The sequence below is a fragment of the Euprymna scolopes genome, chromosome 2 (genome assembly GCF_053919585.1).
Source record: "Euprymna scolopes isolate OS-2025 chromosome 2, ASM5391958v1, whole genome shotgun sequence".
Taxonomy (NCBI): Eukaryota; Metazoa; Mollusca; class Cephalopoda; order Sepiida; family Sepiolidae; genus Euprymna; species Euprymna scolopes.
The window spans coordinates 181,874,869-181,888,040 of NC_136483.1; positions in this window are offsets into that span (position 1 = coordinate 181,874,869).

The following is a 13,172-nucleotide window of genomic DNA, read 5'->3' on the forward strand; positions in this document are numbered from 1 at the left end:
ACTTTATCTCGGTATTTGAAAATAAAGACGCACACAAAAGATAATTATTCATTCCGGAGAATGGTAAATAGTATTTCTTTATCATTTCATAAAATTACAAGTAAGCATGTGTGTCCCAGCGGAACTCGAATTACGTCATGATACGTCACATCTACTAGAAACAATTAATGAATAACAAAACTTCTATAACTTTGAATCTACTGACCTCCTCTCTACTTGGGATTAAAGTGGCACAAGTTATTTGGCTTATATTAAAACTGCGAGAAATTCAATAATAATTAGTTTCTTCAGAAGAATACCAGTCCCATGACAAGAAAAAATTATCTAAACAGAAGAATTGAATACCATGTATGTTTCTTTTCGAAGATTAAAATATAATGCCACTGAACTTTAGCTAAAATTGCCATTCCGGGTTTGTTTGAAATCTATAGATGGAAGTATAAGTTAAAGGTTTCAAATTAATGTCTTTGTTTAAAATCGTGATTCTAATTCTCATAAAGATCCAGTGCATAATTTTGACTCTAGAAAATATATATTTTAAGGTTTAAGTGTAAGAAATTTACAGAGTCCTTACTCCTTCGCGTCTTATTAATATAAATCACACTTAATTCATTTCTACAATATTTGAATTAAAAATGGTGTAAGGTAGTGTGGTTACAAATGCATGAGAATTGAGGTGGAGGAAAAAGGACTATAAATAAAGAGAAAGACAAAGATTCAGGAGAGACGAGATAACGTTCGAGATATCGTTAGAGATGTGGGAAAGTTCTAATCACATTGGTGACGTAACAGCGGTAAAAAGAGAATAAAGAATTACATCTCGGTTTACAGAATCAAAAATCGATTCAGAGTTATTTCCTTTTTTTTTTTTTTTAGTCTCCTTTGTGACTGAAACTGGACATGACGTGTGTTAGTCCGAGAAAAAACGTAATCTTATAATATTCTGCTGATATTTTGCACTTTAAGAACCAATTTAAATACTCTAGAGAAATAAAAATATTTAATAACTAACGGGGGAACGCCTGGCTTTGCCCGGTCGTAAAATACGCTTAAGTATAATATTTTAATTTTTCTAGATTTTGTATATATTATTATTAATTTTGTATATAGTATTATAGAGTCGCGATTTCAAAAATAATAAAATGTATTTGGTTGCAATCAGCTAGAATCTAAATTGAAAGCAAAACTGTAGCATTTAACGTTGGTGACGTTCCCATTGTACCAATGTGACACGCAAATGAACTAACTAATGACTAAAAATAAACTAAGATGAATGTACAAAATGTGTAACGATTTTTTCAATTTTGACCCATTTTTTGGCCCCTAAAATCTATCTTAACTGACTAAAGAAACAGAAAAGAACAGTCCTTAAACCTCAATCATTTGAGCCCCCTAGCGCCTCTCTGCGGCTTGTAGTTCCGGAATAGAGAGAGTTCGAAAATATGGAGGCAGACAGACGGACAGAAAGACGTTTTTATTTTTATAAATTAGAATTATGTGATATCTATTGTTAACATTTCATAAAATCTAAGGTAGCTGATATTTTACCGAGTGTTTCTACACTTATTTTCTTTTTTTGCGTAAAACTAAATTAATAAATAGTCCACATTATTCATCAGTGCTCCTAGAACACATACATACTCAGAAACATTTAATAAAATGACATATATAATGCAAAAATTATTTAGCAACACTCACAAATATGCACAACGTGCTTACTAGACTTCATCCTAAAGCGACTAAAGATTGTCTGTACAGGGGTTTGTCAGCAGGATATTTTCCCCAACAAGTAAGCCATAACCAAATATCTCAAATAAGATAGTACTCGAATGTCAAAAAGGCCACGTGATATGGCTAACCAACACTGATTTATACAAGACATTGTCCACTTTCTTTAAATGCTGTTGCATCATTACACGGCAAGGCTCGATTCTTCCTCAGACTAGATGAATTTCTGTTCTGAAAACCGTTAAGATCAAGAGACTATTATACAGATATGCAATAACATAGTTTAGTGTCGAATTGGTGAGATATAATGTAATCTAAACTTCTCTACTAACTCAACATTATAGAGAGCTTTAATTCGAATACTTGTATATCTTGTATATAAAGTGAATTTTAGGCTTAGGCTTGTTTTCTGAGAACTTCGACCGAAGTAAAATGACACAAGTGTGAGCAAAAATGTCTTATGTAGACACACAAACGTGTTATATATATATATGTATATATATATATATATATATATATACATATATAGTTAGATATATTTATATAAAATGGGTTAATATATATGTATGTATTTGGGTAGCATTGTTTTCTTTTGTGCATAATTCGTTTAATTGAATGGACGTTTTTAGTCTATTACATTAGATCCTTTCCATTTTTCGTATTGTAGTCTTTACTTCAGGTGGGAATCGGCATAACTTTGATTTGTCAAAGTACTTTCGAATCATATTGGATTCATCTTCAGGGATTAATTAAACTGGTTTGATTTTTACTATTTATATTTATGGATGCTTAATTTTCATTGGTTAATAATTTATTGTTTTTTATAAACACTTGACTTTTTATAAACCCTTTAAATGGTTAAGGCTATTAATAAAGTTTGTTTTGTTAATGATACGTGTTTAGTTTTTATTAGTATAACTAAGAGTATTTAGCGATGTAATGTTAGTCTCCTGAACAATGTCATGGTAATCATGCCTATGTAGATGCTTCTGTCGGTGGCACATTCCCCTAATGGTCATCTGAATTCATATATAAAGTTAGTCTTATTAGGTGACTCTGTGGAAGGGGGGGTTATTGCTTATGATAAGGTTGGATGTTTTAAAGTTGTTATAGCAAATAGTTAATTTTATTTTTTAATTGGTGTCAATACAGTCTATATTTTAATACTTTTTAGAGCTTTTTCATCTATTCTGTCATCAGGGTGTATTTTATTTTTGCAAAACAGTTAAATAGATTTAAAACAAACAGCCTCTAAATCTATCTTAATCTGATTAGCGTTTTTAAATTTCATGATTTGTTGATCGATAAAATGGTTAGGAAATTCATTGTTAACTGATGGTTTGTTTAATGTTATAGATTTCTTGTTGGAAAATAGTTGGGGAAAAGGAGATTAAGTAAGCCCGGGTTAATAAATTATTAATTATAGCAGTTTCATATCGAAATTGGCATTCATTAAGATAATTAAGAGTAGAATGATTTTTATTAGTTGTCTTTTTATATGTAGAAGTGGTGAACAATTCATCATTATTAGCATCGATAAGGACATCTAGGAAAGGAATTATGTTAGTGCTTAATTCATTTGTGCATTTTAATACGGAATTATTTTGGAAAGTTGTTTGTAATGTGTAAATTTCTTCTGTATTAATAAGTATTATAATATCGTAGAAAGATTGGAGGTGTACTTTATCCTGTTGAATATTTTTATTTTCTAGGTCACACATATAAAAATTGCTGGAAGTTGGACATAAACCGAGGCCCATGGCAACGCCATCTTTTTGTAAAAAGATATTGCCATAGTGATAAAAAAAAACGGGACGACAGTTGTACTGGCCAACAAAAGTTTCTAGGGCCGGAACATTAGTGTAAACATTCCCGACATCTATATATATGGCATCTATATATATAATTGCTTATGGAGTTAGAAACAGCTTCGCAGCTGAGTTCGAATCTCCTCAACTAGTGGCAATCCTGACTTCCTGGACAGATAATTCCAAAATAATGAAACTCTCTTGTCTGTAGGTAGAAAAATAATTATTTATGATTATAATTATTTCCGCCCTTTAAGAAATTCTTAAGAGTTGAGCGCTATCCATCGAATAAGTGTGTCTGTCAAGAATTAGATAAGGTAGCCTAGCTAAGGTAAATTAAGACTGTTGTAATTATTTTATTAATGTATTAGGTTGGTGCAAAAATAATGCCGTTTTTTACATTAAACTTCATGTAAACAAACAGATTATTTGTCCACCAACCTAATGTAATGCATAATATTGTAAAATAAATAGGTCTTTTTTTTCAAACCTGTGTTGTGTGTAATTTGTCTCCATCCAAGTAGACATCACAAGCGAAATTACAGCCAAATCGACCCAGTAAAACGGGAACTGAACTGAACATCCACAAGCAAAAGAATTCCACACCACTGAAGTATGTATATATATATATATATATATATATATATATATATATATATATATATATATATATTTTATACCGTTTGCGAACACCAGCAGAGCCTAGGTCGTTCGCATGACGAAGCAAATAAGTTCCTGCAAACGATCGTTTGATAACATATTGGTTGCCGCTCCCAAGACGTTTCTTGGTCAAGTTAAACTTCCCCTGGTTTACCTTCGTGCGCGATCACGACTTTTGAGTTGCTTAATCACTGAAAATCGTTCCTAATAACGTTTATGCCTTTATTTGACTTTATAAGTGTTAAATTTCACTTAATTGTTGTTGCGGTTTACTGTATCCTACGGGTTGTGTTCCTTGCTAATGAAGTCAGCGATGGCTTCCGAACAGGGTTTGAATTCCTCGATCAATGGCAATCATGACGTACTACACTGATGATTCCGAAATGATGAAACACTAGTATCTGTATGTATAAAAATAATTATATATGAAATCTGCAAAATATACGGTTGCAGCATAATATAATGCAATGATTGCTAATATGTCATAAAGGCCAACACCATATATGGCGCACAATGAAATACTGAATACAAACAAAAATTACATGAAAAAAAAAAACAAATTTATGGTTCTATATAAAACCCCAGCGGACAAAATCAATTTCACTAATATGAAACAAAATACCGTAATCAATGTCAATCACTTCTTAATGTACTTCATCTAAAGTATTTTATTTCACGCATTAAAATACGAACCAACTTTATTTTTATTTTATATGAAAAGTGTAAATTTACGGCGAGCGATAAGATGTAATTCGCTCCACTATTCGCTCTTTGTAAGTGAATGCAAGTCCAAAATGTCGATTTCAAATATTCCCAAATCGAACATGTTAAGATTTATCAATTCTATGCGAAACTTTTTCTTTGTTCTCTTTTAATTTTATCTGATAAATTGGTGATTAATCGATAATATTCCTATAAATCATTAACTTTGATTCTCTAATAAACAAAGTCATAAAAGTTACGGATTTTAATGGATCCGATTTGTTAATGTATATTTCTTTTTTTTTCTGTACAAGACAAGATTTATTGAATTTACGCATTTTTCACGAACTATAAGAACATGTTATGGTGAATAGTTGCTTTTTCATAAGAATGACGAGCTAAAAAGATATGAATTGTATTTTTTACTCGGAAGAAAATAACAATATTTTTGTTAAACTTTTTAAATCATTATATATTGGGTCCAATATAATAATAAATACAAAATTTGCACTCATCAAAATATCATATTTACGCGTATTTTTCGACCGGGCAATGCCGGGCGTCATGCAGATATATGATTCACGTTTAAACTACTTGGCGATTTTTTTTTAATATTGTAAAGCGATTTGTAGGTGTGACAAAATACGAACACAAACTCTAATTTGCAAATTCAATCGTTTTAAATTTATATTTTATTTGGTGTATATCTATTGGACACAAATTAAGTAAAATCTCTTGAATTTCTTACGACCCCTTAACCTTTTCTCTTAAAATGTAGATTTGTTTTTTATTGAACCCAAGTCATATGAATCGAAATTGTAATGACGATTTAAACCTAAGTTCAGTAGATTTATATTTTGATTCCATTTTCTTTAACGCTATGGTTTTCTCTGGGAATTAATTTATTCATCAAAGGTAAAAGTTAAATACTGGATACAGCAGCTAGTCTTGGGAACATATATCAGAATAAACAATTGGAAATAGGTCATACATCATCCACTATGACTGTGCAATCCCTACAACTACGTACTTAGACAACGGAATCATAAAGCTTGGCATGGTGATATGGGGCAAACGGATAAAAACGCAACCTTAGAAGTTTGTGTCCTTAATGATGCTGAGTTAAACAAAGATGAGATGAAAAAATAACGAAATAACAAGGATTTATGTATGACAACGAAACTGGAAAATTGAAGATATCTATCATCTATAATAAGAGCAACTGGACTCATGAAAAAGAATTTCAAAAAATAGCTGGCAAATATACCAGGTGAACCAAGTGCAAGATTCATTCAAACAATGGCACTTAAAGATTAGAATATTAAAATTATCTGTTAAAATATATAAGGCATCGGGTGAATGTCTAGCATCCGATAGGTTGCCCCATCCCCAGGTTGATCACACCGATAAGAAGAAAAGATATATAGTCACTCACGTACAGATTTTTCTATAGTTTCATAACTTATCACTATAGGTAGAGTATTAGCAAAGATTTTGAAAGATAAGTCAACGGTAAGCTTGTTTATTTCTGAAAAAAATCAAGCACGTGATAATGATGTGCAGTACGGCTTTTAATGCCTTCGTTCAACTGTTCACTTTTAGCTGTTCGTTTTATTAATAATTTAGGAGTTTTAGTACAGGCATTGCATTCGCCATTTCGAAGACGTCTGAAAGAATGTTATTCTAGTCTATTACATAAATGTGGAGGTTTGATATGTGATCGAAGCATGCATGTAACTCTCCATTCGTTTTTCCTATCAATGTTAGTGTTCCTAAGCGCTTTAATCTAGGACCAACCCTGTTTCTTATTTGTATAAATTATCTTCCAAGGTATACTGTTCGGAAAATTAATGTCTATGCTAATAGTACCAATCTTTATTTTGGTGCTGCTTCCTGCCAATCTCCTTCGGATCACTTAAACTACGAAGCAAATCTAGAAGTTGACGAGTTCAGTCGAAGACTAGGGTACGAAATGGTTTGTTTCTTTGAAGCTTCGTGGCTTTCCAATCGTGTCCGTGTCCCCTTTCTTTGAAATTCTCATAGATAACTCTGCTCTTCAGGAAAAATCTAATCTGTAACATTTTTTTTGTCTTTCTTTCTCATCTAATTTTCCTTGGGGTACATATTTAAATCCATTGCTCTTTCTGCTTCCCATAGAGAAGGTCCTTTATAGTGTTCTAAACACCTTCTCACATATGGGGCTATTCTTTATCTCTATAAATCTACTATTATGCCATATGTGGAGTATTATTGCCATGTTTTGGCTGATTTTGGGCTTTGGCTCTGTCCCATTGGAAAGTTTTTGATAAGCTGCTGAAACGTATCTACAATTCTATGATCTCCATTAAAAATATATAAAAAGTGTATGTGTAAGTTCGTTCCTTCCGGACTTCGAAACGGCTGCGGCAATGTTTTTTTTTTTTATTTCACACAAATGTACTTTATGTGCCTAAAAGTGTTCTTAGATAGGTTTTATATCGAAATACCTCAAATAATTATCAAAAACTAATAAAAAAATATCCGTTTCAAAGAAAAACAGTCCAAATTTGATATCCTAGAACAGCCTTACGAGCCCAGGTAAAGAAAGACCCGGCGTATAAAACTTATAGTAGGTCATTTGATGAGACAGTGGCGCGTTCGAAATGAATGTTTCTGTTTAGAGCATAATTAAACTATCATACGTGACTTTTGCATTTCAAACTTTAATTCATGCGATTATATAATTTTTTTATATATATAAAATCAACAATAAGATCTCTAGAGTGCTACGTAGACTACAATGTATCCTGGACTAAGTCACTGCGGTATATCACAGTGGATCCCAGACTATAGCTGGTAATACACCGATTTGATTGAAAAATGGGCGATTTTACCGATTTCGATGATAATAAAAGTTTAGAAAGTGTGAAACATTCTTTGATCTTCATTAAATTCCGGACAACGTCGGATATCTTTACTGGTATGCGTATTATATATATATATATATATATATATATATATATATATGATTATTATTATTATTATTTACTATAAGAGAGATGGGGAGATGAATATACAAAGGGATAAATACTATTTATATCAGTTTCAGATTGTTCATATAATCTTATTATTCTTAAGTGAACGTCTACAGATACGCCCAGCTTCAGAAAATGATTGTTAGCATGTCGAACGGTGAGTAAGATCGGATCTTATTTTAGAAAATCGTTCCATCGATATTTCTAGAACTTTACAAAAGGAGTGTCGAATTTCTGACGTATTTCTCTATTAACACCAGCTTCCAAATAGCGGAAGCTTAAACATATATATGACAAAAGTTTATACTCCAAATTTCAATATGTTGCTCATCTTAGTGTTTATTTCTTTACCTATGTTTAAATGCGCAATTCTTGACAGCACGTGTGTCATGAGCTACGAAATGGGTGCTGTCAATAACTCTGCATTCAAAGTACTAAAAGATATTACCGGCAAGATGGTCAACATCTTGAAATTTTGAATATAAACTTTTGTCATTTATTTGCGTATGCTGTGTAATTACAGTAAGCTTCACGTTAAATGAATGGTATGAATAAAATGTGAAATATTAAATAAACATATTTATTTATATACACACATACTAATGCGTTGCCCAGTCGTAAAATGCGCTTAAATATGTGATTTTAATTCATGCAAATGTCCGAGTTAGCATTATAGAGCCAATTGTGTATATATAGCACTCAATAAATAGTGATTTTAAAAAAGTTAAAAAATGATGACACGGGTACCATCAGCTAGAATCAAAAGCAAAACATAGTTCTCTAGTAATATTTTTTCACTATATGAGCTACGGTTATACGTATAGGTAAAATTATTAATCACTTTGTTTACATGTTTACTCGAATTACCCCGGTTATGTCTCCGTTTTCTTTTCCAATTTTGACATCTTACCAGCTGTTCTTACCGGATAAAAACCAAATCGAATTTGTTCCACGAGTCCCAAACCTTTATCAAGTTTCAAGTTTGTAGACCAAAAATCGACAAACTAATTTGACAGAGACCGTTTCGTACACTGAGAAACAGACAAGACATGGTAAATTTGTTTAATAATTAAAGTGCTCAAATGCACTTAACTCAAGCACTAATTAAGCGCGTTCTAAACAAAATTTAAATTAAAATGAATTAATAACATTCACAGATCGGACAACAATTCGTACGAAAAACAAGCACACCTGAAGAAACAATGTAAATTATAACGATTATTAAGAGACCCATTTTATGAAATTAAAATTAAAATATTTTTATAATTCCACAAAACAGACATAAAAAGAGAGCTCTCCACAAACGCAGATTGTATTTTATCAGGCCACACAAAAAGACAAGGGCGTATGATCTGAACTAGTGAATTGTTCTTCTCAATTTTCTGAAAACACCGAATAAAAACAGCATTAGCGAACTGGTACCTAATCTAAATTAGACTCTCACGTATAATCACATGGGAAATATTACCGGTAGCAAATAAGACGACCCGTGTAGATGATGTATTTATGAAAAATTTTAAAGAACCCCAAAATTTAATAAAATATAAAATTGGAGTAGCAACCTTTGCATACACAAAATAAATTTTATATTAGTGTAACAAAAAAGGAAGAAATAAATAATAATACAAACAATAATGATAAATTATTATAACTAGTGGGATCTGTGGAAATTCCACAGGGGGAGGGGGGCTCATTCATATGTAATATATTGATGTTGGCATTCCGTAGATGTTCAGTGTACATGGAGACGCTATGATATTATTGTAGCTTTTTTGTTAAAATTACAAAAATATTTATCTAAACTAGCATGAACGCCCGGCAAAACCCGGTCGTAAAGTACGCTTAAACATGACATTTTAATTCTTGCAGATTTCGTATATATTATTATAGAGTTAATGTTCTATCGATTTTTATATATTATAAAGTTGCAATTTCAAAAATAAAAAATTGTATGCATATAACTTGGGTTCATTAGCTTGAATCGAAACCGAAATAAAAACTTATATATAACTTGAGTCTCTTCAGCCATAATCAAAACTTATGAAGAATTCTTGATAAAATTAATATTTAGATTACTGGAGTGTCATCAGTTTTAATCGAAACTAAAACTGAAGAAGAGTTCTTGATAAATTTTTTTATAAAAAAACTGGTTTCTTCTGTGGAAAGCAACGATTTATTAAGTCGCCTGACGAGGACTTGTGGTTATAACCAACCATCTGCGCGAAGCATTAGCATATTCGGTGTCGGAACTTTGTAAATCTATATATATACATATATATATATATATATATATATATATATATATATATTGGCATGGAGACCTGAGGTTGCCCAGGATGTAATAAGATCAACGAATATTTCACCCTCTAATATTTTATTGTCATCGAAATCGGTGAAATCATATCTCTATTTTGGGACCCATCGTGGTTCGCCGTGGAGAAAGCTTCACATTACTCCCTACACTGACGTAGTCCATAATACATCGCACTGTAGAGACGCTACTGTTGATTTATAAAGTTATCTTATATATAATTAGCGGGGGGGGGGTACCCGGCGTTGCCCGGATGTTTGGAGGTGTGTATGTAGGAGGGGAGTGGGGACCCTGTTTTAATATTATAAAAGAACACGATGTTATAAAAAAATTGGAAAAACCAAGAAAAAGCAAAACCGCGAACAAATGTAAATAAAGAAAAAAAGGTGTAAAAGAGGAAAAAAGGTTAAGAGACACACAATTGGGAACGGATAAAAGTAACCCTTTAAAAATACTTGCAGGTGGTTGAAACTAACGTCAACGTTTTCCAGGTAAAACATGATGTCATTGTCGTAGTAGCAGGAGGAGGCCGAGTTTAGGGTGAAGGAACACACACACATTTTAGCTTTTATATTTATAGATGCCCCCCGCCCTGGTTTAGCTAATATATGGCGCGTAAAATTGAAAGGAATAAAAAACAAAACGAACGTGAAAGAATACCAAAGGAAAAAAGGAAAAAAAAAGAACCCCCCCCCCAAAAAAAAAAAAAAAATTACCGCGTAACATGCAAATATGTTTATTTAAATCTAATTTTTTAAAATGGAAAAACAAAATTCAAAAAATAAAACTTACCGTGTATAATGAAAATATGTTTATTAGATTTTATTTATTTATTTTTGCTTGTTTCAATGAAAAAGAAAAAAAATGAATAAATAAAACCAGGAAACTGAACGTGTTTTTTATGGGTTTTTTTAATGTTGGTTTCTTTTTGGTTTCTTTTTTATTTCTTTTTTTTTTTTTGTATTGTTGTATTTTTTGTCGCTGTTAACCAATTTGAATGTCGTCTGATTCCAATATCGATGGCGTAGTAGTAATTGTGCGAATGAAACTCTCAGAAATGCAATGTATAGAAATAAATAAGTAACTAATCCGAAAATAGGAAGTCAGTTCTCCCCCTAGTATCACGTATGAAATAAGTGCAAACATAATAGAAGTATAAAGACAGTAAATGAAATGTTAAAGCGACTAATCGGTGCAAGATTTGAAGAACGATGGCGGCTGACTGTTAAAGTTTCTTGTAAAAACTGAAATCCAATGTTAGTTCGTTTCGTTTAAGTAATCCTTCGAATCGCAACCCCGCACTCCCTAAAAAAAAGAGAAAAATATAAAGACAGAAAAAAGGGGGGAAAAGGAGAAAATTTTAAAATGGCACAAGTAACCCACAGAATAACTGGAATGTAAAGTCTCGTTTCACCCGACAGAAAAATGCCAATCCATATTTTTTAAGCAATTAAGAACTCAAACCGGTGTTCCTCGTATATTCCCCTGCGGACGTGTCCGCTCCGGAGCGGTGGTAAGTGGTCGCGGGCGGAGTATGAATCGAATAGAGAGAAAAGACTTTATAACTTTCATTGATTCTAACCGATATATATATATATATATATATATATATATATATATATATATATATAATTTACTATAATAATTATTAAATACCTACAGACACTAGTGTTTCATCATTTTGGGAATCATCAGTGCAGGGTGCCACGATTAACACCGGTCAATAGATTCTAACGCGGCAACAGAAGTCATCTCTGGCTTCATTAGCAAGAACCTAACCCATTATGTTTCGGACAATTAGTTGGCAAAAACAAAAAATACCTCGTCATGCGATAAATTATAGCTTACCATATTCAGTGTAGCGACTATGTAATATTTGTTTCCCCCCTCTCTCTCATATATATATATATATATATATATATGTATATATATATTTGTTTTTAAAATATAATTATCCACTGACACGCGTTTCGTCCACTACGACTCATTAAAATGGCTGAATCTAGCGAGATTCGAAATCGGGACCCCATGGTAAGAAGCCTAAACTCCTACTGCTGGACCACCTCGCACGACTGTTTGGATATATCGCGATTCACGTAAATGTTATTTATTTGTTTTTGTTTTTGCGATACGTTTTGAATGAATTCAATTATTAATAATAATAATAATAATAATAATAATAATAATAATAATAATGCGAGTAAGGAATAATTTTCCCTTTTACCAATTTTGTATCCCCAAATGGGGGAGCGGCATATATATTGTCATTTTAAATAGAATTATCCACTGAAATAAATATTATTGAAGAATACTATTGCTATATTTTTAAATTTCGTATTTAGGTTCAATTTAAAACTAAGAAGTCTATCAAACTCATGAGATTATTTCTTAAACAAAATTCTCACTTTTACAGGTATTTTAATTACAAATGTTTAAGGACACTTTTCAACCTATATACTCAACGATTTCTTGGTCTACAGACTTGAAATTTCGTATATAGGGTATTTAGGAATGTGGAAAAAAAATTTTAGCCAAAAAAAGGGTTGCTAATATTTCAAAATTTGAAAAATTGGTTCGTTAGTTTATTTGAATTTTTATCTTTTTGTCAACTGTTTCACCAATCAGCATGCTTAAACTCATATGAGAGATGTATGTTATGTTTAGAATAAGTTTAGAAACCACTTTTGTTAAGTTGGTCTAATAGTTAATGTACTTGATTCACCGTCTTTAAGTTTTGGTTTCGATCTCATTTCGAGTATTATTTTTTACTTACATAAAGAAACTTGTTTAGAAAAAAATATACATACACATACACGTGTCTCACTTTCTTTCCGTTATTTTTACTACATTTTCTTTTAAGGAATTTAATGTTACCTGTAATACCTACGGTATTTCCGTTTATAATATATAAGAAATCTACATTAATTAAAATATAATATTTCATGCCTA